The following is a 24,888-nucleotide window of genomic DNA, read 5'->3' as shown; positions in this document are numbered from 1 at the left end:
TTTCGGTTAAAGACAGAGCAGAGGTTTTTTCTACATAATATATCCGAAAACCAAAGAGGTGTTATTTTTCGTTTTTGAGTTATTATTTTGCAAATTTAACATGTTTTAAGTCTTCGTTCAATATTCCTATGTTACTAGACTAGTGTGATATTTTAGTTACCCTTAAGTGTGATATTTTAGAAAGTGAGCCTGTTGGCTTCAGTTTAATATGTCGATCACATAAATCGGTTCACTAGTGCAAATGTAACGGCTTTTTGCAAAAAGTCATTTTTGGATAAAAGGGGAAAAACGATTTTTTGTACCAACGGTACCAAAATCATATCTCAATAACTAAAATAACGAACATATCTGATATCGAGATAAGTTTTGTGAAAAAAACCTCAGCTTTCAAGAAAAAATATGAAAAAATATAGCGCCCTCCAAAGCCAAGAAAACAATAAAAAACGACTACAATCACTAATTACAAAAATAAAATCCATCTTTTTGGCAAGTTCAATATTTTTTAATAAAAGGCTAGCTCATTGGTTCAAAAGCTATGAATTTTTGAAAAAAAAATCATTTTTGGGAAAAAGTGGAAAAAAATATTTTTCGGTCAATCCTAAAATGGAAATGCGCACCCTAATAAAAAAATTAAAAAAAATACTTGACTAATAGTTTGCGATAAAGAACAATACCACCAATTTTCACGAGAATTTGAGAACCACTATATCGTTTTGGCATGGAATGGCTGTATATTAGAGTGCCAATGAAAATGGCCATCCAATGGCCAGCCGTCAAAGTTTGAATTTTTTGAAAACCGAAAAATCACCTAAAAGGAGAGTGAAGGAAATCGGTTTTCGAAGTTTTTTTTTGATGTCAAATGTCTTCAAATTTCATGAAACGTCTAGATCTACTGTCATCTTGATTTTTTTTTTGTCAAAATCGACACTCTGGGACGTCGCAGATTTAAGTTTTCGGAAAACCAAAAAATCACCCAAGTGGGAGTAAAGGAAATCGGGGTTTTCCGAGAAAAAAAAAATTATGCAAAATTTCTTAAAATCACATGAAACGTCGAGATTTACTGTTATATAAAAAAAATTCGTCAAAAGTCGGCTTTTCAAACAAAAAAAAACGACCAAGTGCCAAAAAGTCAATTTTTGTCATTAAAAATTTATATTTGTTGAATCCGGTCATCAATTGCTTTGTTGATTCTAACTTGGTGAATATTTTGTACAATGAGGGAATTCAGGGTATTATTTATTATGCGTTTTTCCTGCGATCCACTTCCATACGGTACCGATTGATGGTTTGGTGCATTTTTTCGTACTGTTACTTTGTGTATTTTTCCTCCATGGATATATATTACATGTGAATCGCGATTCTCTTCTATCTTGATTAGATGATATAGACTTTTTCTTTTATTATTGGTATGTTTTTTTATATGCGTAAGAGTTACCAAACTTGTTCGACACACGACCATGCGTTTTCAGCAATCAGCTGGGCTTTCAAACGTCGATGGACAGCTATCAGAACGCCACCTCCAGATGACTTAATACTGTTGAACTGATCTCGGTCCGTTCGGAAGACTTCGTAGTTTTGCCCACAAACTTGATTGGACAGAGTGCGGTCATCAAGCCAAGTTTCCGTCAAAGCGATGATGTCGTAGTAATCATCAGAACAAGCGAGCAAATAATCGTTGATGCAGGTGTTAATACCACCAACATTCTGGTAATAAACACACATTTTTCTACAAGGCGAGGATTCATCAGCAGGATCGAGATCGGTAACTTTTTGGTACTTGCCTTGAGCAGGTGGGTGGGAAACCCCTGGCCGCACATCGACAGCAGGACCGGAACGACTCCGCCGACAGGATAGATCAAAAAGCACGACTGTGTCTAGTGGACTAGGGGTTCCCATGGAGCTTTCATCAGTGCATTCCGGTTCACTTAACAATCCAGCTGAGTATGATAGAAGAACTGTGCTATCCTTATAATGTACGGGATCGCTGGAAACGGGACGGAATTCAGGAAGCGAAGAAGCGATATAACATTCGTACTTGCCTGAATCAGCACATTGAAAGACCCCCTCACCAACTCCGAACACAGGAACGGAACGGCTGCGGTGGTTGCTAAAATCGGCACAAGTGAAAAAGTTGGGATGCTCGACTGTGTCAGGTGGTTTGGGGGCTTCCATAAAGACGTTAGATGTGCGTTCCGTTACTAAATGAAATTGTGGACAGGACGAACGGCTCGAAGCATGACTCATTGCGAAGCTGTTACTGGGGTTCCTTCGCCAATCCGCGGATGTTTCGCTGGTACCCAAAAATCCTTGTTGGTTTCCTGCGACTCGAATTCCCTGAAGTATATTCCTTTAGGCCAGATTGATGGATCCAAAGCCGTTTCCTTCAGCTGCAAATCTACTCCGATTTTGAATGAAATGAATGCATATTCATTTATTTTTTCATTTAGATCAGCATCTTTTCGCACGAGTTTTCGAACATCCACGGATTGTTCGGTTTGTAGACAGGATTTCACTAGCTCAGAGACATCATCCTCGGTGACATGGCGGGCAATCCTGGACAGGTAAATCCAGAATTTCTCCGGTGGTTTTGGCACAGTCTCAACGGCCCGTGTCTGTTTCTCTACGGATTTGGTACCACTAACAAGTTTAGTACTCGGGTGGGCTCTTGGTGTTTCCCGCTCCGATTTGTCACGAGTTCGCTTAATCCTCGGCCATACGGGCTTCTCACGATTTGGTTCAAAATCATTAGAATGCAGTTTTTCAGTGAGTGATTTCGTCAACTGTTTAGTTTCATGTAAATTCTCCTTCAATTCCGAGAGCGAACTATGAATGACCTGGGAAACAGCTGATACAATATCGTTTACCGTAGTCATTGGTTTATTCCTCACGAATTTGAGCAAGTCGATACATTTGTCGCAGAACCATAATAAATTGCAGTGTTCGTTCACGAAATCCATACTCGGTCGTTTCAGACTAACGCATTTGAGATGCGCCGCTTGATTGCAAAAACCACTACATTGCATGAACTCAAGCGATTTGATCGGCTTAGAGCACTGGTAGCAGTTTGTATCCATTGCGAAAGCTTGCCGCTAGATGAACAAAGTGCGCAAGAAAAGCTTCTGACGAATATGATCCACAAACAGATGGCGCTGTTGACAATGAAGATGAAGGTGACTGATGGAAGAACAAACAATATCACTCGTATCGGAGGTGCAATTTTCAGACACAAATTATCACAAAACTTGATATTGTCACTAACCACAGATAGTTGATAACGATAAAAGGGTCGATAGCACGGTTTATAATCACACTTGTATCAATAAAAACATTAATGTTCACCATAAAAACGATTGAATAAAAACAACAAACAATAACACGGCTCAAAACATTGAATGATCAACATATTCCACTTTCATCTTTCTTTCAATATAATTGTTTGATATTTTGTTACTTTTTTCTCCTGGCCTTGATAAATCCTCGGTTGATTGACTCATTCTTTTTTCTCCTATACATCCATCCCATGCCAAACCGATATACTGGTTTTCCGACTTTCGTGAAAAGTGGGAAATTTATTCCATATCGTAAAATTATAGATACGTATTTTCTTTTATTGAGGTGTTCATTTTCATATTAGGGTGGTTAGAAAAAATATTTTTTTTAAATAAATGACTTTCTTCAAAAATTCATAACTTTCGAACTACTGAACCAATTCAGATGAACGGCATCAAATTAAAGTCTTACTCTTAGTCTTAGCTAGTCTGTTTTGAGAAAAATAATAAACTTGCAAAAAACCTGGATGTAGTTTCGTAATTATTTATTGTATTTGTTATTTATAGTTTACATGGCTTCGGGACTGAGGGCGCTATATTTTTTAATATTTTTACTTAGCTTAGCTTAGGTTTTCGAGTTATGATTTTTCAATGTTAACCTCAATTTGTTCATGTTTTATCGATGCCGCTAGATAGATTTTCGCTTAGATAATGCTTGAAATTTTTCAATTCTTTGATAGTTAGTTTCGTAGAATATATGATTTATTTCATTGTAATAAATTGTTGTGGAGTGTCCAAATCGATTGATGTAAAAATGTCTTATATCCACCAGAAAAGGACTCAGCAATAAGCGTTCAAATTTGAACAATTTAGTTAGGGTTCGACCGATTTTCTGTTTTGCTACGCCAGAATCTCAAATTCAATGTAAAGAAAAACTTTGATCAAGATTCATTCTATTTTGTTTTGTAAAAGTTACAAATTGGACACTAGGGTTTTAATGAATGTATGGGAAAAAATCGACCCTAAAATTTCAAAAAGTTACCCTATACAAAATGTTCATCACCTCGGAAAAACACCCTATGCCGAATTTCAGCTCAATCGAACTTAAGGGAGAGTGGCGCAAAGCGGTCAGAGTTTGAGTTTTTTGAAAATGGAAAAACGCCGAGATCTAGTGTTATCTCGAAAAAATTTTTTGTCAAAAATCGGCACTCTGGGACTGTAAATCTCGACGATTGATGATTAATTTTGAAAACCTCGATTTTCAGTGATTTTTCGTATTTCAAAAAAACTCAAATTTTAACGTTTGTGACACCAGTAAATGAAGTCCGAATGAGCTAATATTTTGCATAAGGTATATTATCGCGTAAATCAACATTCCGTAGCAAGTTCCGAATGAAAAATCGAGATCATTATTTTTATTGGCACCCAAAACCATAGTTTTCGTTTCGTATACCGAAAAAAAACTAAGGGCCAGATTTTCGACCAAACAAAATTTTTGAGATGACACTAGATCTCGACGTTTTATGTCATTTCAAGACATTTGGCCTAAATTTTTTTTTGAAAACAAAAAAAACAGCTTGTTCTTGATGACCCTATAAACAAACTAAATGACAGATCGCGCTCAAATTTGACACAAAGACCACGGACAATAGTATCAACTTTAAAAAAATGAAAAGCGTCCAGCGGGAAGGTTCACGGAATGAATCAGCTGTCATCAGAGATTTCAACCCCTAAAACCTCGATATACCAGATTTGTTTCCATTGGCTTGATTAGTTCTCGAGTTATGCAGACATTTGCGTTTCATTCGTATGGCAGTCCCTCCTTAGAGAAGTGGGAGGAGTGTTGAACCACCTTAGCGACGTTTCTTGTCTCCTAAAACCTCCACGTGCCAGATTTGGTTCCGTTTGCTTGATTAGTTCTTGAGTTATGAAGAAATTTATGCTTCATTTGTATGGCAGGCCCCCACCCCCTTAGGGAGGGAGAAAGAAGGTCTATCCACCATGGAAACGTTCCGTGCCCCCTAAAACACTCACGTAGCAAATTTGGCTCCATTTGCTTGATCAGTTTTTGAGTAATGCGGAAATTTGTGTTGCATTTGTATGGCAGAACTGCACATCAAGTAATCAAATAGGAATAATCGAGTGTAGTGGTTTTGAAAACTAAAGTGAAAAATCTTTTTCCGTATAACTCTGAACATTTGAACTCATCCCATGTTTTTGCAACCCTGGGGTAAGTCGAAACCAGTGGAAATCGACTATTTTTTAAACATTGCTGTCGATGCCGTTATTTGTCGGTGATTGTTGTATGAATGAATGATGATAAATCAAAAAAATAAGAATCATTCATATTTCGTTCCTCAGTATGTTCTACAAAATTTATGAATACACAGACCTGCTACAAGTCAAATTTGTCAATTTTGCAACTAGGGGTTGTTCAAATATTATGTAACGCAATTTGTGTCCATTTGTGTCCATTTTGCATGTATCAGACTACTCCCCAACATCTCACGTGTAGCAAAGCCCCCGTTTCCAATTGCTTATATGTAATTCCTTCAATTTAGCGTTTCATAAATCAGTTGTAGATAGTTCGAGAAGCAAAACCACATATTAAACTCATTATAGTTCCTGAAATAATGAATATGAAAACTGAACATTTTAAAAATTTATATTTTTCGAAACATTGTAACCAAACGTTGGGTTACAATAATGAATTTGGTGGGAAAGCCAACCGTGGGTTTGGACTTTACCGATATTGTACAAAAAAATGTAAAATATTTGTTTGTGCTGTCTTGTCATTTGAGAAATTTACAGTTCATGTCCACATCTTGTGTTTGACTTAATGTTATTTCTCAAATGACAATAAAAAAAAAGTAGTATTTGGAGTCTGTGATTAACTGTCGTAGAAAAGATGAGGTATGAGTCCAATTTTTGCAATAAACCAAAAAAAACAGTTAATCGCAGACCCCCAGGTTGGTGTTTCACAATAGATTATTTTTTCGTTAGTTAGTTTTTTTTGTATTTATTTATTTAGTAGTAGGGAAGAAAGATATTTATTTATTTATTTACTTATTTATATATTCATTTACTTATTTATTTAGTTATCTATTTATTTATTTATTTATACATTCAAAGTTTATTTACAATTGCGTGTTTGGTTTATTCAGTTCATTGTTTGTTTATTCATTTATATGCGGAAAGCAAGTGCTAGGTTTAATTGTCCAGGTATAGCATGCTACCTTAGATGTTTATTTATTAGTCGTGACACCAACCGAAACCAATAGTATTAAGTTGTGTTTGTATTGTCGGAGTAACCATCGTGTGTCTCATCGTCGTCGCAGCGAAAGAGGGATAGGGCGTCGGCATTGGAAACAGGCCTTAATGGAAAAGTACCAGGGAACCTGAATAAGGTCAAAAGCTTGAATAGTTTGAAAGAATTGAACAAGCAAAGAATTTGGAAAGAAAAAAAAAGCGTTGAGAGTAAAAAATGAAAGAGAATCTGGGAGTCTTCGCGAAGATTTTAAGGAGTACGGACGCAGTTGTGATAGCTGCCAGAAATTTGAAAACGATATCCCCAAAACTCATTCAGCTCGCGCAGTCCGAAGACATCGGTCGCAAATTTGTTCGCGTCTATCATATAGTGGAGATTATACCGTTATCAGTGGCTGGTGAAGTTATTTCGCCCTAACGGGGTTCTCTTTATTGCGCGAGTGAGAAGAGCAGCAATCACAACCAGCGTGAGGAACAAGTTCTCCACCGCGGGCGCGGTGCGTGTGCCGTATCATCGCTGTGTGTGCTTTATCATCGTCATCGATTCCATCATCGTGTGGTGGTGCGATTTACCGTTGCAGCTGTACCGAGCGATTGCCACGCGGTTCGATTGGGACACCGTTTCATTTCATTCGCATTGGTGTGCGATTTAGGTATAATATATATATTAGGTTTAGGAAGATAGAAGAATTCAAAATTATATTATTTCATATCTGCCGTAATGGCAGAAGGTCAAGTTGAAATGGAGATTGAAACTACTGTTTCCTCCTCACTAGCTACAACGGGGGCTGGGAAGTCGCTCAAACGCGTTCCCCCCTCAGAAGATGTCTCTTCAGAGAAAGAGTTAATTAACCTCAACAAGCCCCCCTCAAGAAAATTGGCAAACTTATCCTCTTCGCCCCCTCAATCTCCCGCTTCCGTTCAACTCCCGAACTTGCCTCCCAGTCCTACTGATCCCGCTCCCGCTCAACAATCGACCTCGTCCTCCCCCTCAGTTGTTTCCTCTCCTCGTGTCAAGGTCTATCCAGACGATGCACCTGGAGCTGGTCCATGGGTTGTTTTTTTCCGGCCCAAACCTAAAGGAAAATCTATTAATGTCATTCAGGTTTCGAAAGATCTGGCAAGATTTTATTCCTCCGTGGTCGAAATCTCTAAGGTTAGGCCGAACAAACTGCGTGTTGTCGTGAGTGATCGGAAACACGCAAATGCAATTGTGATCGACGAGAGGTTCACCCTAGAGTATCGTGCCTACGTGCCCTCCCATGACGTAGAAATCTCGGGGGTGGTAACTGAAACGGGTCTGACGTGCCAATTGATAAAAGAAGGAGTTGGTAAATTCAAAAGACTCCCTTTGGTGGGCGTTAAAATTTTGGACAGTCGCCAACTAGGTAAAGTATCCCAAGAAGAGGGAAAAACGAAATTCACGCCGTCAGACTCGTTTCGAGTAACTTTTGCTGGTTCGGCCCTCCCTGACTACGTCATGGTGGACAAATTGAGACTGCCTGTGCGACTCTTCGTGCCAAAGCCCATGACTTGCAACAAATGCAAGTCAGTTGGTGACACTTCAGATTATTGTGCCAACAAGGAGCGCTGTGCAACTTGCGGAGAGCAACATGTGGGGAAATCCTGCAGTGCGACTGAGCATAAGTGTCCATATTGCGGGGGATCCCCACACGTGCTCTCAGCTTGTGAAACTTACAAGAGTCGCTGGGAGAAACAGAAGCGCTCTTTGAAGGAACGCTCAAAACGCACTTTTGCGGATATTTTAAAGGGCGCTTCTCCACTTGCCCAACAACAATCAATCAACACTCAAAATGTCTTCGCCACGTTGCCCGTTGACGAAATGGAAGCGGACACAGCTAACGGGGGCACACCGTTCATTTTCCAAGGGAATCCCCGGCGCAAAAATGTGACCACTCCCGAAGTTCAAGGACAAGCCCCACCGGTTATACCCCCTGTTAGCATGTCTAAAAAATCGAGTGCAGCGGACAAGCAAAATCAGGTTCCTCCTGGTTTCCGTGGGAATGGTTCACCTTTGAACGGCCCAGAACTCGAGGGGACATCAAAAACCCCAACTGTCCCTGCTTTTCCGTCTAGTTCAACTTCCCAATCGGGATTTATAAAGTTGACTGACCTTGTGGATCAAATCTTCACGTGTTTTAACGTTTCCGACTCCATCAGAACCATTGTCATCTCAATGCTTCCAGTGTTAAAGACAATTTTGCTGCAATTGATGCAAACATGGCCCCTTCTTGCAATGATTATCTCTCTTGCTGTCTAATTTAAATAGAGAGGTCGGAGATATCACTGTTTTACAGTGGAATTGTCGTAGTCTCTCCCTAAATTGGATACTGTCAAATTTCTAATTCATAAATTCAATTGTGATGTTTTTGCTCTGTCCGAAACCTGGCTCTCTTCTCAAAATGATCTCTCTTTCCACGATTTTAATATAATACGCTTGGACCGCGATGACAGATACGGAGGGGTACTATTGGGGATTAATAAGTGCCACCCATTTTTTAGAATTGACCTTCCACCTATTGGAGGGATCGAAGCTGTTGCTTGTCATGCAAACATCAGAGGCAAAGACCTCTGTATTGTCAGTTTGTATTGGCCTCCGAGAGCTGCGGTTAGCCGCAAGCAACTTGTTGACATGTGCTCACTCCTTCCTGAGCCACGATTGATCTTGGGAGACTTCAACTCTCACGGAACTGCCTGGGGGGAACAGTACGACGACAATCGTTCATCGTTGATATATGACCTTTGTAACAGCTTCAATATGACCGTTTTGAATACTGGGGAAACAACACGTGTACATAAACCTCCTGCTAACCCAAGTGCTCTTGACCTCTCACTTTGCTCGAATTCACTATCGTTAGATTGCAAGTGGAATGTAATCCAGGACCCCAACGGTAGTGATCACTTGCCTATCAAAATTTCCATCACCATTGGGTCGAATTCTTCTGAATCTATAAACATGGCATATGACCTCACAAGACACATTGACTGGAAAAAATATGCGGACGCGATTGCTCTAGCCATCAATTCCAGAGATGGTTTGCCTCCATTGGAGGAGTATAACTTCCTTTCTCGTTTGATCTATGACAGCGCGGTTCGCGCTCAAACGAAACCCATCCCAGGCTCCACTATTCATCGAAGGCCTCCCAATTCATGGTGGGATAGCCAAAGTTCCAAGCTTTATCAGGATAAATCGAACGCATTTAAAGCTTTTCGAAAACGTGGAACCATTGAGAATTTTCAAACGTATTTGGACCTTGAAAATCAATTTAAAAACTTGATCAAAGGGAAAAAACGTGCTTATTGGCGAACTTTCGTGGGAGGTTTGTCACGAGAAACGTCAATGAAAAAATTATGGAAAGTGGCTCGAAACATGAGAAATCGCTCTTCATCGAATGAAAGCGAAGAATATTCACATCGATGGATTTTTAAATTTGCACGGAAAGTTTGTCCCGATTCCGTTCCTGTGCAAAAAATTGTTCGAGATATACCACAAGATAGGTGCGATCTTGATTCCGAGTTTTCGATGGTAGAATTCTCTCTTGCTCTCCTTTCTTGTAACAATTCGGCTCCAGGAACAGATAGAATTAAGTTCAACTTGTTGAAACACCTCCCTGATGTGGCGAAACATCGCTTGTTGAATTTATTCAATCGGTTTCTGGAGCATAATGTTGTTCCAAATGATTGGAGACAAGTGCGAATTATAGCTATTCAAAAACCCGGAAAACCCGCGTCCGACTTCAATTCGTACCGCCCAATAGCAATGCTGTCTTGTATACGGAAATTGTTGGAGAAAATCATCTTGTTTCGCCTTGATCGATGGATTGAAACGAATGGCCTACTCTCAGATACACAATATGGGTTCCGCAGGGGCAAGGGGACGAATGATTGTCTTGCGTTGCTTTCTTCAGAAATTCAAATGGCTTACGCCGAAAAAAAACAAATGGCTTCAGTATTCTTGGACATAAAGGGGGCCTTTGATTCAGTTTCAATAGAGGTTTTGTCAGACAAATTACACTCTCGGGGTCTGCCGCCTCTATTGAATACTATGTTATATAACTTGCTTTGTGAGAAACATTTGAATTTTTCTCACGGAGATTCGGCAGTAAGTCGGGTCTCTTACATGGGCCTCCCTCAGGGCTCATGTTTAAGCCCCCTTTTGTACAACTTCTATGTAAGCGACATTGACAATTGCCTTACACAAAATTGCAGCTTAAGACAACTTGCAGATGATGGAGTAGTGTCTGTCGTAGGATCAAAAGAATCCGACCTGCAAGAACCCTTACAAGATACTTTGAACAATTTTTCAACCTGGGCCATTGGGCTAGGGATCGAATTCTCCACGGAGAAAACAGAGATGGTGGCTTTTTCTAGGAAGCATAGACCAGCAAAACCAAAGCTTCAACTTTTGGGTAAACCGATCACTCATGCTATGTCATTCAAGTATCTTGGGGTCTGGTTCGACTCCAAATGTACTTGGGGGGCCCATATTAGGTATCTGAGTAAAAAATGCCAACAAAGAATAAACTTTCTCCGTACAATTACCGGCACCTGGTGGGGAGCCCATCCCGAAGATCTTATAATGTTGTATCGAACAACTATTCTCTCAGTGATGGAGTATGGCAGTTTCTGTTTTCAATCAGCTGCCAAAACACACCTCATTAAACTCGAGCGAATTCAGTATCTTTGTCTCCGTATCGCGTTGGGATGTATGCCCTCAACGCATACCATGAGTCTCGAGGTTTTGGCAGGCCTGCTCCCACTAAAAGATCGCTTCAATTTATTATCTCTTCGGTTCTTCATCCGGTGTAAGGTCATGAACCCATTGGTGATCGGAAATTTTGAGCAGCTGATCGGGCTAAATTTTCATTCTGGATTCATGACTTCATATCATGAATTCATCTCCATGCAGGTTGATCCTTCTTCGTATATTCCCAACCGTGTTTGTTTTCCTGACTACATCAATTCCTCTGTACATTTTGATCTGTTCATGAAGGAGAAAATCCATGGAATTCCAGATTATCATCGATCGGGGATCGTTCCTACGATCTTCAATGCAAAATATGGGCGTATCAATTGTGATAATATGTACTTTACTGATGGGTCCTCTATGAATGAGTCCACAGGATTTGGAGTGTTCAACGAATTTTTTAGCACCTCCCACAGTCTTCAGAATCCTTGCTCAGTGTATATTGCTGAATTGGCAGCAATACACTGGGCGCTGGACAGCGTCGCCTCACGACCTGTTGAACACTATTACATTGTAACGGATAGTCTTAGCTCTGTCGAAGCTATCCGTTCAGTGAGGCCGGAAAAGCACTCGCCGTACTTCCTTGAGAGAATACGAGAAACTTTGAGTGCTTTAACCAGACGCTGTTATGTCATTACCTTTGTCTGGGTCCCCTCACATTGCTCAATTCCGGGTAATGAGAGGGCTGACTCATTGGCAAAGGTAGGTGCAATTGAAGGCGATATTTATCAGCGTCAAATCGCCTTCAATGAATTTTATTCTTTAGTCCGTAAAAATACCATCGTTAACTGGCAACGTAAGTGGAACGAAGATGAATTGGGTCGGTGGCTTCACTCGATTATCCCTAAGGTTAGCCTCAAACCATGGTTCGAAAGTCTGGACTTGAGTCGGGACTTTATTCGCACCTTCTCTCGACCCATGTCCAATCACTGTTCGTTAGACGCGCTACTCTTTCGTTTTAATCTTGCCGATGGCAATATCTGTGCTTGTGGCCAAGGTTACCACGACATCGAACACGTTGTTTGGTCGTGCGAGGAGTATCTTGTTGCCAGATCGAATTTAGAAAACTCTCTTCGGGCTAGAGGAAGGCAGCCCAATGTGCCGGTGAGAGATGTGTTGGCTCGGTTAGACCTTGATTACATGTCCCAAATATATGTCTTCCTAAAAGCTATCGATCTTCGTGTCTGATTGTCCTTATATCCTTATATTCTCCTTTTCCTTTTCCTTCGCGAGAAATCAAATCCCTTCTTACTAACAATAGAATAAGGTGAAATGTAAATACATGTTAGATATAAGATAGGCTTAAGAATTGAGTATGATGAATGTGAGTGCGAATGTGAGTGTGAACATTTTCAACATATCCTTATATCCCTTCCTTTTCCTGAAAAAAATGTCACCCTTCTAAACTCGAGCAAACCGCGAGTAATCGGTTCTCTACTTCATTAACACTAGAATTAATGAAAAATGATTATGTATACTTGTAACAATACAGATAGGAGTTTGGCTCCTTTAAACTGAGCCTGTAAAAATAAACGATTTAATAAAAAAAAAATAAAAAAATCCCCAAAACTCAGAAGGGAAGCGACTGTCCGTGTGTGTGAGCTAGCAATACGATATTGCTAGTCTCCCAAAAAGTAGTTCCGGAACCGGTTACAATAACCACATTAGTTTTCACAAGTTTTGTGAGTGTGGAAAATTGGAAAAAGCCATCTAGACACCCAGGCTTATGAATGTGGCCGGCCACCAGAAAATCAGGCCGCGCCACGTTGTGAAAGGTGTTCCCGTCTTGTGATCGTCATCCAGTATCCTGTCCAGCCGAAGCCGCCCCGTTCCCGTCATGAGTTCCAGCCCAGAAGATCCCGGAAGTGCACCAACGCAACGAACCGGTGAGCTCGAGCCAAATTTAAACCAAAAAAAAAATTATAATAAAAAACAGTACATGTACAGAATTTATATAATAAGTTTAATTATTGTGTGGCCGTCCAAACTGCGGATTTCATTATTTTTGTGTTAGGTTTTCCCAGTGTAAATCTTCTTTTCCGCCATCCGATTAAAGTGACTATGTAACGTGCTTTTTCACCAAATAGTCCGTCATTTTGTGTCCACCATTGTTCTGTGTCCGCGTCGCGAGTAATTTGTGTGAAGTTCCCCCAGAGATTGCTCAGCAAACGACCCAAGCTGCGTCGAAAGAACCAGCTAAATCAAGTATAAAACTATCAACATCCAGTGTGAATTTTTTATTTTTTATCTGAAGTCATCTGTTATACCTTTTATATGCTGCAAACAGATTTCAAATTAGTGATTTTTTAAGATAACTTTCAGTTTGAACCTCGAAAAAATCGTTCCAACTTGCCCCGGTGTACCTTATAGATAATGGTGTCCTAGAATGCGAACGAATCAGAATCACTCTAACGGAACGCAATTTTGCATTCTGCAATCCGCTCGTCACGTTTGGAGCAAGATTCGATCGGAAATCGTATCCGCATTCCACATTTCTCACTTAATGGAATTAAGCTACGTGTTCCGTTTGCGTGTAGCGTAAACGGTATTGGATTTTGGGTGGAATGAACACACTTGTAAAATAAAAACTTCTAATTCAAAAGAGCATCACAATTTCTTTAGGTGGTGAAAAAAATTCCTTCGAAAGTTGTGCCTGGAAAAGATTTAACATTATAATGATAAAGTTTCATGGAAATACTAAAAAAATCATCACAAAACCATAAAATAATTACTTTCATCCAAATTTCAACAATTTTAAACTATCTGATTCACAGACGCGGATGAATTATTTTGTCGTTTATTTTACGTCAAGGCAAGATTGTCACATCTACACAGCACGAACGGATTGCAGAATGCAAAATACGAATTCTATCGGAAGCCAAGTTTCGATCGAACTCCCGGAAAAAGGGTGATTAATTCACGGAGAAGATATGTTAATAGAGAAAATTTCCAATTCAATGGTCCCGAATTACATAATGTTCCCACAAATAAACTGTTGTAGTCATCGCCGCTGACATTGTGCATTGCGCATACGAAGTACTTCCCAACGACAACAACAACAACAACAACAACGAGAAGAGTGGATGCAGCGGATCAAAATCCTAAAGTTGTTTTTCCCATTTGTTGACTGTTTCACTTTCGAAAGTGAAAAAGGTAAATGTCCATCAGCGCGGCCGCAAAATAAAATATCGCCAATAGGTGGTGGTAGCGAAGAGGTGGCTCCGATGGCTCTCTATCCGCTTTTCCCTTCGAAATGAAAACAACAACACCAAAAAAAGTAGCAGCGTGTGCAGCAGTTTACGTAACATTACACTTTTTTTTTTGCTGCTGTCGCACGATCACGTTTTCCGCTTTCTTCGCGTACGACGGTGGTGGTGGCGATGGTGGGCTTGTCATTCGCGTCGTGAGTTACTGCCGTCGGTGAGTCATTGAGTGCTTTCGAGCGCACCCGAGAACGAGGGTTGAAAGAAAAAGTTTCAATATTTACTCTCAACAAGCCACAATGTGCGGTTTGTTTACACTTTTGGAAGCCGGGACGGAGCGCGAGTGTTTCGCGTTCTCTCTCTGAGTTCGGGTGCCGAAGTTTGATGAGTTCGGCGCGGTGCGTCTGATGGAGAGTGTCTTAGCTCAGAAGTGCAGACGTTTAGTAGTTGCTCGCCGGCTTTCGTTGCGGTTGGAGTGCGATGTGGTTTTGAAACAGTTTTGGAGCAGTTGCAATATAGAAGCGGCACGCGTGTGGAATATTGTGTTTGTGTTCTGAACAGAATTTATTGAAGGACTGTGAAACATTATGAAATGTCGATCGAACATTTAGTTGAGTGATTTGTTGTAACTGGAATCGGAAGATCCTCGATGCGTGCGGCTTATGATGAACAATCCAATTCAATCCACGTGTATGGATCGATACATTAATCGATATATAGTGCCACCGCATCCGGTTCAGCAGCACCAGCAGCAGTTGCTTGGTCAACAAGCAAATCAGAACGCACATCCAAATGGGTACTATCAGCATCAACTTTTGCACCATCAGCAGCAACAAGTGGCCCAACATCAACAGCAGCAGCAGCAGCAACAGCAATCGGTTCCCCAATTGCATCAGGGACACGGACCGTCCCACAACTTCATGGTAGGCTGCTACAATAACGCGAGCGGTTGGACCGGAGTTCCTCTGATATCGACTGCCACTCGTAGACCGCGTAAATTCAATCAATCGGTCAATCAGAATGTGCCGGTGAATCTCTACCAAGCGAGCAAGCCAGCGGACTTTGACGAGAGCGCTATGTCCCGGTTGGCCCTTCACGCCCATGGTGCACCCCTAATTTTGTCCAACAATCGCCAGTATCGACCCAACAAATCAGGCATCTCCAAGCCGAACAAGGTGCCTTTGAACCACTTGCATCAGGCAAAGATCACGCAAAATGCTGCATCTCCACAGTTCGGCCCGATGGTGACCCATCATCCCAACGACACCCTGTCGGTGGCAAGTGATGAAAGTGGCCCACATTCGGGACCCACAAATTCCTCCCCGTCTTCATCCTCCTCGTCGGATACCTGTCTGCCACGGATAATAAAACCGCGCAAACGAAGGAAGAAGGATCGCAAACCAAACGTCCAGAATGTCACCCCGGTGACAACTCCAACGACAGCAGCAGCCACACCATCAGCTTGCATCGTTGATTCAACCCAAACGAGCCAGCAGCTTCCGGCGAGCGCTTTGCTTCTGGACGAATCAACGCGAGACATTTTGCATGAGATTGCATTGATGGCCAATGCCGGAGGATCCTTCGATTATAACGCGTTGATACGAGAGCAGCAGCAGCAGCTGACCCAGGCGAACCAACAACATCAGCATCAGCAATCGCTACTGTTGCAGCAGCAGCAGCAACAGCAACAGCTTCCGCAGCCACAACACTTTAGCGGCAGCAACAGTGATTCCAGCGATTCGGGAATCAACAATTTGGCCTGCTCGTGTCGATTGTGTGATCCATTTGGGAAAATTTGGGCCTTCCCACTGCGGCGTTCCTGCTCGGACAACAGCGCCGAGATCGAGCTGAGCCGCGCAAAGGACGTGGGAGTAATCGGGAGCAACAGGAGCAACTCCTTCCGGAGCGAATGGAGAAGTTCGATGCATTCGTTGGATAACAACAATCTTCATCAGCAGCAGAAACAACATCAGCAGCAACAGTTGCAGAACAGCGGTGGTCAACTGCAGTCCAATCACGACTTTGGATCCGGTTCCAGCAGGAAGGACAGCTTCAGCGATTCGGGAGATTCGGGGTGTGATTTGCTGAGCGGATTGACGTTCTGCTCCGAGGATATCCTGAGTAGCGTCAACCGGGAGCTGTTCCTAACGCCGGTGGATAGCTCGAAGGAGTTCAAGTTTCCGACGACGGCAGGTGGCGGTGTTGGAAGTGCAAACAGTATTAGTGACAGTGGTAGCCCCGGTAGTGTCAATTCCAACGCTAGTGATAGCGCCGATTCGCTGCTGATAAGTGAGCTCACGAAGAAGCTGAACGAAGGGTTAGATCTGGGTGGAGGAGGGGGAGGAGGAACGAGGTCGTCTTCCTCGTCCGGTGGGTGTTCTGACAGTGGTTCGGCATTCTCCGACGTTGTGTTCGGTGGTGGTAACAACAGTGGTTGCGCTTCCGGAGGATCCGAAGGAAGCGGCGGCAGTGCCGATTTGTTTGTGAATTTTGACGCGATATCGCGAAATAACTTGTTCAGTGTGAATAACATCAGCAAATTAAGCAATCTGCTCTTCGATGAGGGCCTAACGGCGCCGGGGCTAGTGATTAGTAGCGGTCACAGTGTCGGCAATAATGCTAATAATAACGTTCTCGGTGGTAACGGGAACGGTAGTGGTGTGAATTATATCCGGAGCAAGAATCTACAGCCGCCGCCGCCGCCGCCGTCGTCGTCATCACCATCAACATCATCTTCGTCGTCGGTGGTATCGTCGTGTGGCACCGGCGGTTCCTCGACCGTTGGTTACCCCAACGTCAACACCACCAACAGCAGCAGCAGCAGCAGCCTGTTCAGCGATCATCAACCTTTCATCTTCGTGCCGGACGCAGATCGTGGATGCGAAGTACTCAGCTGCTTCGATATGGTTTGGAGTAACGATCGTAAACTACTTCCGGTTCAAGAGTAGCTCTGCTCCAGCGCCGCTCAGAAAAAACAGTAAGCAAAAGACCGCGGATCGTGGCCCAGGCCCATCTCATTAGCATTGTTAGGTTTTAGGCATATAGGCACAGATGAGTAGATAATAATTGAAGCAAATAAACAACACAAACCTTGGATGTAGGAGGAAATGGGGTGCGCGAGATACCGGGCAGACAAATTAAATCTAGATATACTTGCGCCTGACGCCTTGGGTGTTTCGGGCGGGGATGGATGGATCGGGAAAGTAGCCGGACACAAGAGAGCCAGGGGAACAAAAAACCCACAATCAGCAGAATTAATAATCGACCTACCAATCTTATTTTTGTGTGCGGTTTTTTTTGGTTTGTTCTTCAATTCATTCATTCACTGTTTTTTTTCTTTTTAAACTCCAATCTCTCTTGTGATTCTGTTCTCCCGTTTCACCTGTACCCAGACACATATTTTTGCCTTCCCTTCCCATTTATTGGATTTATACTTGAAGCTTTAGCCATGCTATGTAGGATAAGATTAGGGTTACACAAACATTTTTTTTTTGTTCGGTTCGTTCGTTCGTTGTTCTGCTCGCGTTCTCTCGCAGCAGCTGCGTCGTTTCCGTGCGCCTAAAGATTATTGCTGTTAGGGTTTCTCTACTTTATCTGTGGGAAGTGTTCTGGATCCTGGCTGTTGGGGTGTGTGCGGGCGCCCAAAAACACGCGAGTGGAACTCTGCTTTCGGCAGCAGCAGCAGCAAAATTGCGCTGTAATGAACCGTAATGAGGCTGTTTGTTTTCACGAGTGCAATTTATTAGCCTACATCAAGTGGAGCGTAATTTTTGCCTATCCCTGTTTTTTTTTGCAGTATAGGTGTGGTGATGGTAATTTATGGGCCCCAGAATGGAATGCTCATGTCTGATTAGTGTTTCTTCCTGTTCTAATGATGGTTTTGCGATTGGTACTTCGTGCTTCTGATGCCAGTCAGACGCTCAAAAAACGACACGGCAAATCCCATTGATACTAATTATACCATTTGTTAGACCACCAAAATTTGAAATTTAGGCCATCCGTAGCCAAAATTTCATAAAAATCGCAGGAAACCTATTTTGAGCCTAGTCCCTTTGAAAGTCTTAGGCGTAAATATCTCAAGAGAATGAAAGTCTGACTGACCCTTTTGGACGTTTTGGGCAACTGCAGACCTTTTCAAGAAAATGGCTCACAATGGGCCCTTTATTGACCATCTTTGTGTGTTATTCTAACTAGGATTGGGCGATCCTAGATCGATTTTCAGAAGATGGACCTTTTCATTTCGATTTCCGATTTTTTTTATCGATTGATTGTACGCGAAAAAATTGTGAAGATCGATCTTTTTCCTTCGATTTTTCCGATCTAAGAGTTTTTTTCAGTATACATCGATTTCAATCTCCATTAATCTGACAAATTTTATAAACTTAATGTCAACATATGGATAGATTTCGAGGATGTCAAATTAGTGATATAGGACTGGACGATCTTGTATCAATAGATCGATCTTTTCCTCTCCGTTTTCCGATTTTTCGGGTCGATTCTTTATACTCCAAAAAATAGCGAAATTCGATCTTTTCTTTTCGATCATTCCGATCTTTTTGATCGTACAAAAAAATCGTTAATTTGTTTTTCATAAAATATTCCGACTAAATGTCAGACGTATGACACGGTTGGATTCAACGGGATTATTGTCAGCGGAGTTCTGGATGAATATCATTCGTCGAATTTTTAATAGCATTCAATTAATTAATTTAATTATATAATTCCATGACGGTTCAAAATGAATGTCCTGGAAACTAATTTTTTTTGGGCTTTCAAGTTTTTTTTGGGACCTTCATTCTCAAATCAAAATGAAATACCATTGAAGTTTGAATATAAATGTGAAATGTTAATTCCATGTTTAAAGAAAAGCCAACACTTATATAGAACAAGTAAATAAGTTGTAAAAAAGGCATTCGATTTTCCAAAGATCTATTCTGCAAAATCGATTCTTTGGTACCGATAAAATCAGTGAATCGATCTCTATGCCGTTTAGAAAACAGATCCATCAAGATCGATCATTTTCTAAAGATAGATAGAAATAATTCCAGCCCCTTAACGCTCACATCACGTTCTGCTGCATCGGTAATTGGTACTATTAATAACACAACAATGGAAGCCTCTTATCAACAGTACCGCTGTGTATGATTCAACAGTGAACATTCGAACAATAGGAATATTCTTGTGCCGAAAAAGGCGACATGTGTATCGATAGGATAGGAATACTCTTACGCCTAAATAGATACTGCGTAATATACAGAAAAATTCCTAAGATAAAAATGTACACGAACAAATTCGGCTCTGTTACAGCTAAGTTGCTAAAGAGCCTAATAAAACGAACAGATGAGATAAAAAAACACCTTAAAAGTACGCAGTAGCAATATTACAGAGATACGTACGGTCTGTGGCTCCTTAAAAGAGAGTTATGATTTTGCGCGCGAGTACACGAGGGTTAATTGTAGTCGGTACTGTTCCCCAGTGATAGTTACAGAGGCAGGTGCCTTCGATCGTATGTCTTGGAAAAACTTATCGGTGACCTTCTACATTCTTTGTCATCCAAATCAAAATCAGTGTTTTATGATCGTTTCGATAGAGCACATTCTTTGTAAACATCGATGAGCAACGATCACTACCAGCTGATTTTTTTCAGGAAATGACAAAAATAATGCACTGCAACTTCACACAAATGACGTTTTTTTTGTTCGTCCTTCATTGCGTTGTACGCGTTTTTGATTTTTGATATCTCGATGTTCCGAATTGTTGAAATTTCATTTTCCAAACCAAACGATTTCTCCATTCTTTGAATTTTAGATTTTTTCCATTTTTATATTTTTTTAGATTTCTAAATTTTTCGATTTTTTTTTTGTAATTTCTCGACCCTTTTTTTATTTTTTTTCTCAATTATTTGATTTTTTTTATTCTTGGGTAAAAATTTTAAATAAATTTAAAATTTCGTGATTTTTTTTTTATTATTTAGGATTTCTTCAATTTTTTAATCTCTATACTTTTCAATTTTCTTTTCGATTCCCTTGTCAGTTATTTCGTTAGAGAAAGCTTAAACTTTTCTCCACTTTAACACTTATATTTTGAATTTTTGCATTCTTTTGAATTTTATAATTTTTCAATTTATCAATCAATTAACGACCAAGGTGTACAAATTATTTTTCTGACAAAAGTCACTGGTGTAATTTTGATTATTGGCATTACAGAAACCCCAATCTTCAACATTTTTTTCCGTTCTTCCGTTTTCCGGAAAATGACAAAAAATCGAAAAATCGCCAAATGAAAACATTGGTCAAAATCTGCATTTTTGTTCCTGTAGAACGTTCAATCCAATGGTTTTTCTCCTACATCACAATGTGTGATATTTTACAAAGTAATACTGTAGAAAAAAATTTCAAATCTTTGAGTTTTTGTAAGGTTTTGTTTTTTTTTAGATTAGGTAAGGTTATGTACTTTCCGCACATAGTTGCTTTAAACCGATTATTGCCCAATAAAGTTATACAAAATTACATGAAATTGATAGGAAGTGGTAGCTAATAGACTATGCTATAATTTGATGCCAAAATCTTACCATATGGTTGCCAATGCCATGAAAAAAAATCAAAGTTGCTGTTCAATTTTTCGAACGCTTGGCATAAAATAGGTTAATTGATGAATTTTTCAATTTTCTGAATCTTGTTTTTTTCGACTTTCGATTTTGGATATTCGAATGAGAAGAATTCTACTGTGAAGCGAAAACTTTAACCGATGTACATTTTTGTGGGTTATGAGGAGTCCAGCTTAAGATTCCCTGGTCAGTTGAATCGTTCGAGAAAGCTTAGACTTTTAACACCACATATGACAGATTCAGGAAGATATATTACCAGGTGTACAAGTAGGAAACCATTTTTTTTTTAAACACGTTTATTGCACCCAATACGCTTTACACGCTTTGATCATTCAATAGAATTTACCTGAACTTCAATATGCCAATGATCGCAGTTCTTTTCTCGCATCCAGCTGGTCCCAAAAAGTCACGGAAAACAATCTGAATTTATCGTTTTAGCTGTTTGGATGCGTTTTTTAACGACTTTAACGTTTTTTAATGAAGAAAGAAGAATGAAGAATGAAACTATAGCATGAAATTAAAAAGGGCTCATATGCCCTATCTACAAACAAGAAGTGCCACCGACTCGACTATTAACTTCTGAAGACTAAGACAGATCATCATGGAGTCTCACCTGCTTCTATGCTTCGCGATAAACATATAGTATCATATATATAGGTAGTATCAACCGGCCGCAGAGCTATGGAAGAATGCAGGAATTGTGCTTATCATGGACCCTACCAAAACGAAGTACCTGGTACCGTGGTAGCTCATCTGTTCTTGGTACTCTCTATGGGTAAAGGTACGAATTCGTTTAGCTCTGAATACTCGTAAAGTGTGATAACGATGTAGGCCGCGAGGTAAAGAGGTGGACTATGACCGCGAATTGGTGTTTTTCAAGTTCGTTTGGAGGTCTCGTAGTTTGGAGTTCCATACAGAATTCGAACTCAATAGGACGCTGAATTTTTGGTGGTGAAGATCTGCAGCTCTTGGTATATTGGAGTGGGCTGCGACCAGCGAAGACATCTTCCAGCAGAAGATCAACGCATTCTGTATTATAGTAATTTCCCGTTAGATTTCAGCGCTCCAATTCATCACTTCAAAGCTACGCAAAATGTTCTTAAAGTCTCTCAGTTTCTCTCACGAAAAATGAGTTGCGCCTAGTTGTGAAATTCATCTATTTGCTGCTGATATCCGGCAAAATGACATAGCTGCAATCCATCATCGTCAATGTCAAAAAAACCCGACCATAGCCACTCAATTCCTCTCACGGCACGTTCGATCCGAATACTCAGCTGTGACACACTCATCTGTTTCTGACATCTGACTTAATGATGGTTTGTTCTGATGCCTCTCACTGCCGATCGCTCTGTTTACAACTATTCTTAACGAGAGTGATGGTTGTGGTGAATGATTGTAGCCGAAATGTGAGTGACCAGACAGTTACAATCATTTTTGACAATCGCGATGGCTCTCTCGATTTGGAAAATTGCCACATAAAATGAGGCAAAATGGCAAATGAGGACACGATTTTTGGCATCGTGAGGATACAAACATTTTCACAGAAGAGTTTTATTATACTACGATGCATAGTATTTATTACAATACGGTCCATTCTAGATTGATATCCGAATAATGTTATAATTAAACTGATCTTTGTTTGCTTGGGGAGAGCCTGTGTTAATTTAGAGGTGTTTTTGGGCTTATTGGTGGTTAGGGATTTTGCGATAGATCATTCAGTTTTTACGAATTTCGGCATGCCTTCCAAATTGAAAGTGACCTCAAAGTACAACGCATTACAAGTCGGATGGAAAGAAGAAATTTTCCGAAAGCTAGAGCTGTGTTCATTGCTATAGTTAACACCAACACAAACGATTTCGGGTTTTTTCTTGTTTTCGTTCTACGAAAGATGCTGAATATAGATATAATTGGTGAATCATTTGTTTGGGAATTATTAGAGGTGTAATACAGGAAAACTACTCGGTATATTCGATTCGAAGTTATTTAAATTGACAACCCTTGTTGTAGTCCTACGTCTCTTCGGCTATGTCCCCGACATTAACCACCCGTCCCTTTTTTTATGAAAGATTACTCAAAATTTGTTGAATTCCTTCCAACTCTGAAGTATCGATTGAAATGTGATTTAGACGTTAACAAACAATGTCAAAAAATATTCTGGAAAGAGAAAAAACCATCCATTTTTTTTAGCATACCTGTTTATATCTATCAATAATGACAGAATTCTGTTCAATCTCCGATGCAACATTTCAATGACAATCGTTTACTGGAATGCACGATCTCGTTCGACACGATGCTTTGAGATGCTTTGCAATTGATATTTCATGATGTTGTGATTATACTCGTTCGATGATTTTAGCATTATATCCGCCATATATAAGCATTCTTTCTTTATTTTTTTTTTCTTGGAGCACTTCGAAAAAGTTTAATTCCGAGATGATTCCTAGGACTTTTGGTTTTTTCGCGGATTGTTCCAATGAACGACTGGTATACTCTGATTTTTTTTTCTTTGGTCAATACCGGCCCAGTGGCACCTCATGAGAGGGAGACAAATCGACAATTATCGTCGTCCCCATAGAAGCCTCGAGCTTAGCGTAAATAGCGCAGCGTAACAACAAAAGATTTATCGCTTCTTATATCGTCCCGAACAATTTCCGAGAACGAACCAAACCTGTGGGGGAGGGTACCCTCGGGAAGAAGTGTGTGGATTCCCCTTTATTCGTTTGTTTGTTTATCGTTTGTTTTTGTTTTTCGGTGGAGATTAGTATGCATGGTGACACATTTTTCTGCTGCGCTCTCGCGGCCACCGCGCCACGAAACGTGGCCACGCGGACGATATGAATAATAATTGTGTTACGGCACATTATAGTTCCCCCGTTCTCTCTGGTTTTCTCGCTTTCCACCACCACTTACCGTTGGGGCAGAGCAATTGTCTTTGTTGGTGCGCTATGATGCAAACAAATTGTACGAGGGGTGTGCCTCACCACAGAAGCGCTCTGCGCGCGTAACGCTTCGTAACGGTATCTGATGTTCTTTGAACGCAGAATGATTGTTTTGCTTTACGAACTTCAAATCGAAATCGATTTTCATGTTAATTGAGGAAACAGACGCTTTTTACGCACCACATAACGTTCAGTGCTCGAAATGAGATGCGATCTTTCAATTTTCAGCCGGCTGTGAAGCACGCGCCCAATTTTTTTGTACTGTATTAGCGGCCATTTACATTCTGGCCGAGTTCGGTTGGATTTTCGGCACCCAAACACTCCCGGTTTCTCATCTCACGTGACACTTTTCCACCGAAATGATGATGTGGCTTATGGGGAGCGAGAGAGAGAGAGAGTGATTTGATTTATGCCTCTATTCATGCCGCATTCTGCATACGCTGCTGGTTGCTGGCGCTCGCTTTTGTACGCATATTTCTTATCGAGAATTCCCCGAACGCGCCACCATACCTATATATACCTAGATGTTGCTGCGGGTGCGTTGCGAAACTATTCACCAGCATAGGCCGTGGGCTTGGGCTAGGGGGAAGTCACACTCTTACGCGCTACGCGCTGCAACCACAATTGTTTTACTGGGTTGCAACAATGCCGAGGGCCAGTCAGTCAGCCGATTGTGGGGGTTTGGCGGCGGTGGGAACCACGCCATTACCCTGCGCGCCCTGGGCTGGGAAATTTGATAGTGACTAGGGAATTTGCGTAACTCAAGCGCGGGCTTCCAACTCCCTGTAGCGGTGTTGAAATTTAATCCGTCGTAGACCAGCAGCGGCAGCAATTG

The 24,888-nt window shown here is 41.0% G+C and overlaps 1 protein-coding gene and 1 long non-coding RNA gene across 2 annotated transcripts in view; both read left to right on the top strand.

Moving 5' to 3' along the window:
* LOC129781570 (CCR4-NOT transcription complex subunit 6-like) overlaps positions 1 to 24,888 on the top strand; it is a 316,234-nt gene that overhangs the window by 55,967 nt on the left and 235,379 nt on the right. The gene's annotated exons all lie outside the window — the stretch shown is intronic.
* The window catches only part of LOC129761069 (uncharacterized), a 102,884-nt gene continuing 95,272 nt past the window's right edge, over positions 17,277 to 24,888 (top strand). The window contains exon 1 of the long non-coding RNA XR_008740427.1: positions 17,277 to 17,484. This is a non-coding gene — a long non-coding RNA (uncharacterized LOC129761069). The remainder of the gene's footprint in view (positions 17,485 to 24,888) is intronic.

This window comes from Toxorhynchites rutilus, chromosome 1 (assembly GCF_029784135.1).
Source record: "Toxorhynchites rutilus septentrionalis strain SRP chromosome 1, ASM2978413v1, whole genome shotgun sequence".
NCBI lineage: Eukaryota > Metazoa > Arthropoda > Insecta > Diptera > Culicidae > Toxorhynchites > Toxorhynchites rutilus.
The sequence above is the reverse complement of the archived record's forward strand: the minus strand, read 5'-3'. Positions and strand labels throughout refer to the sequence as shown.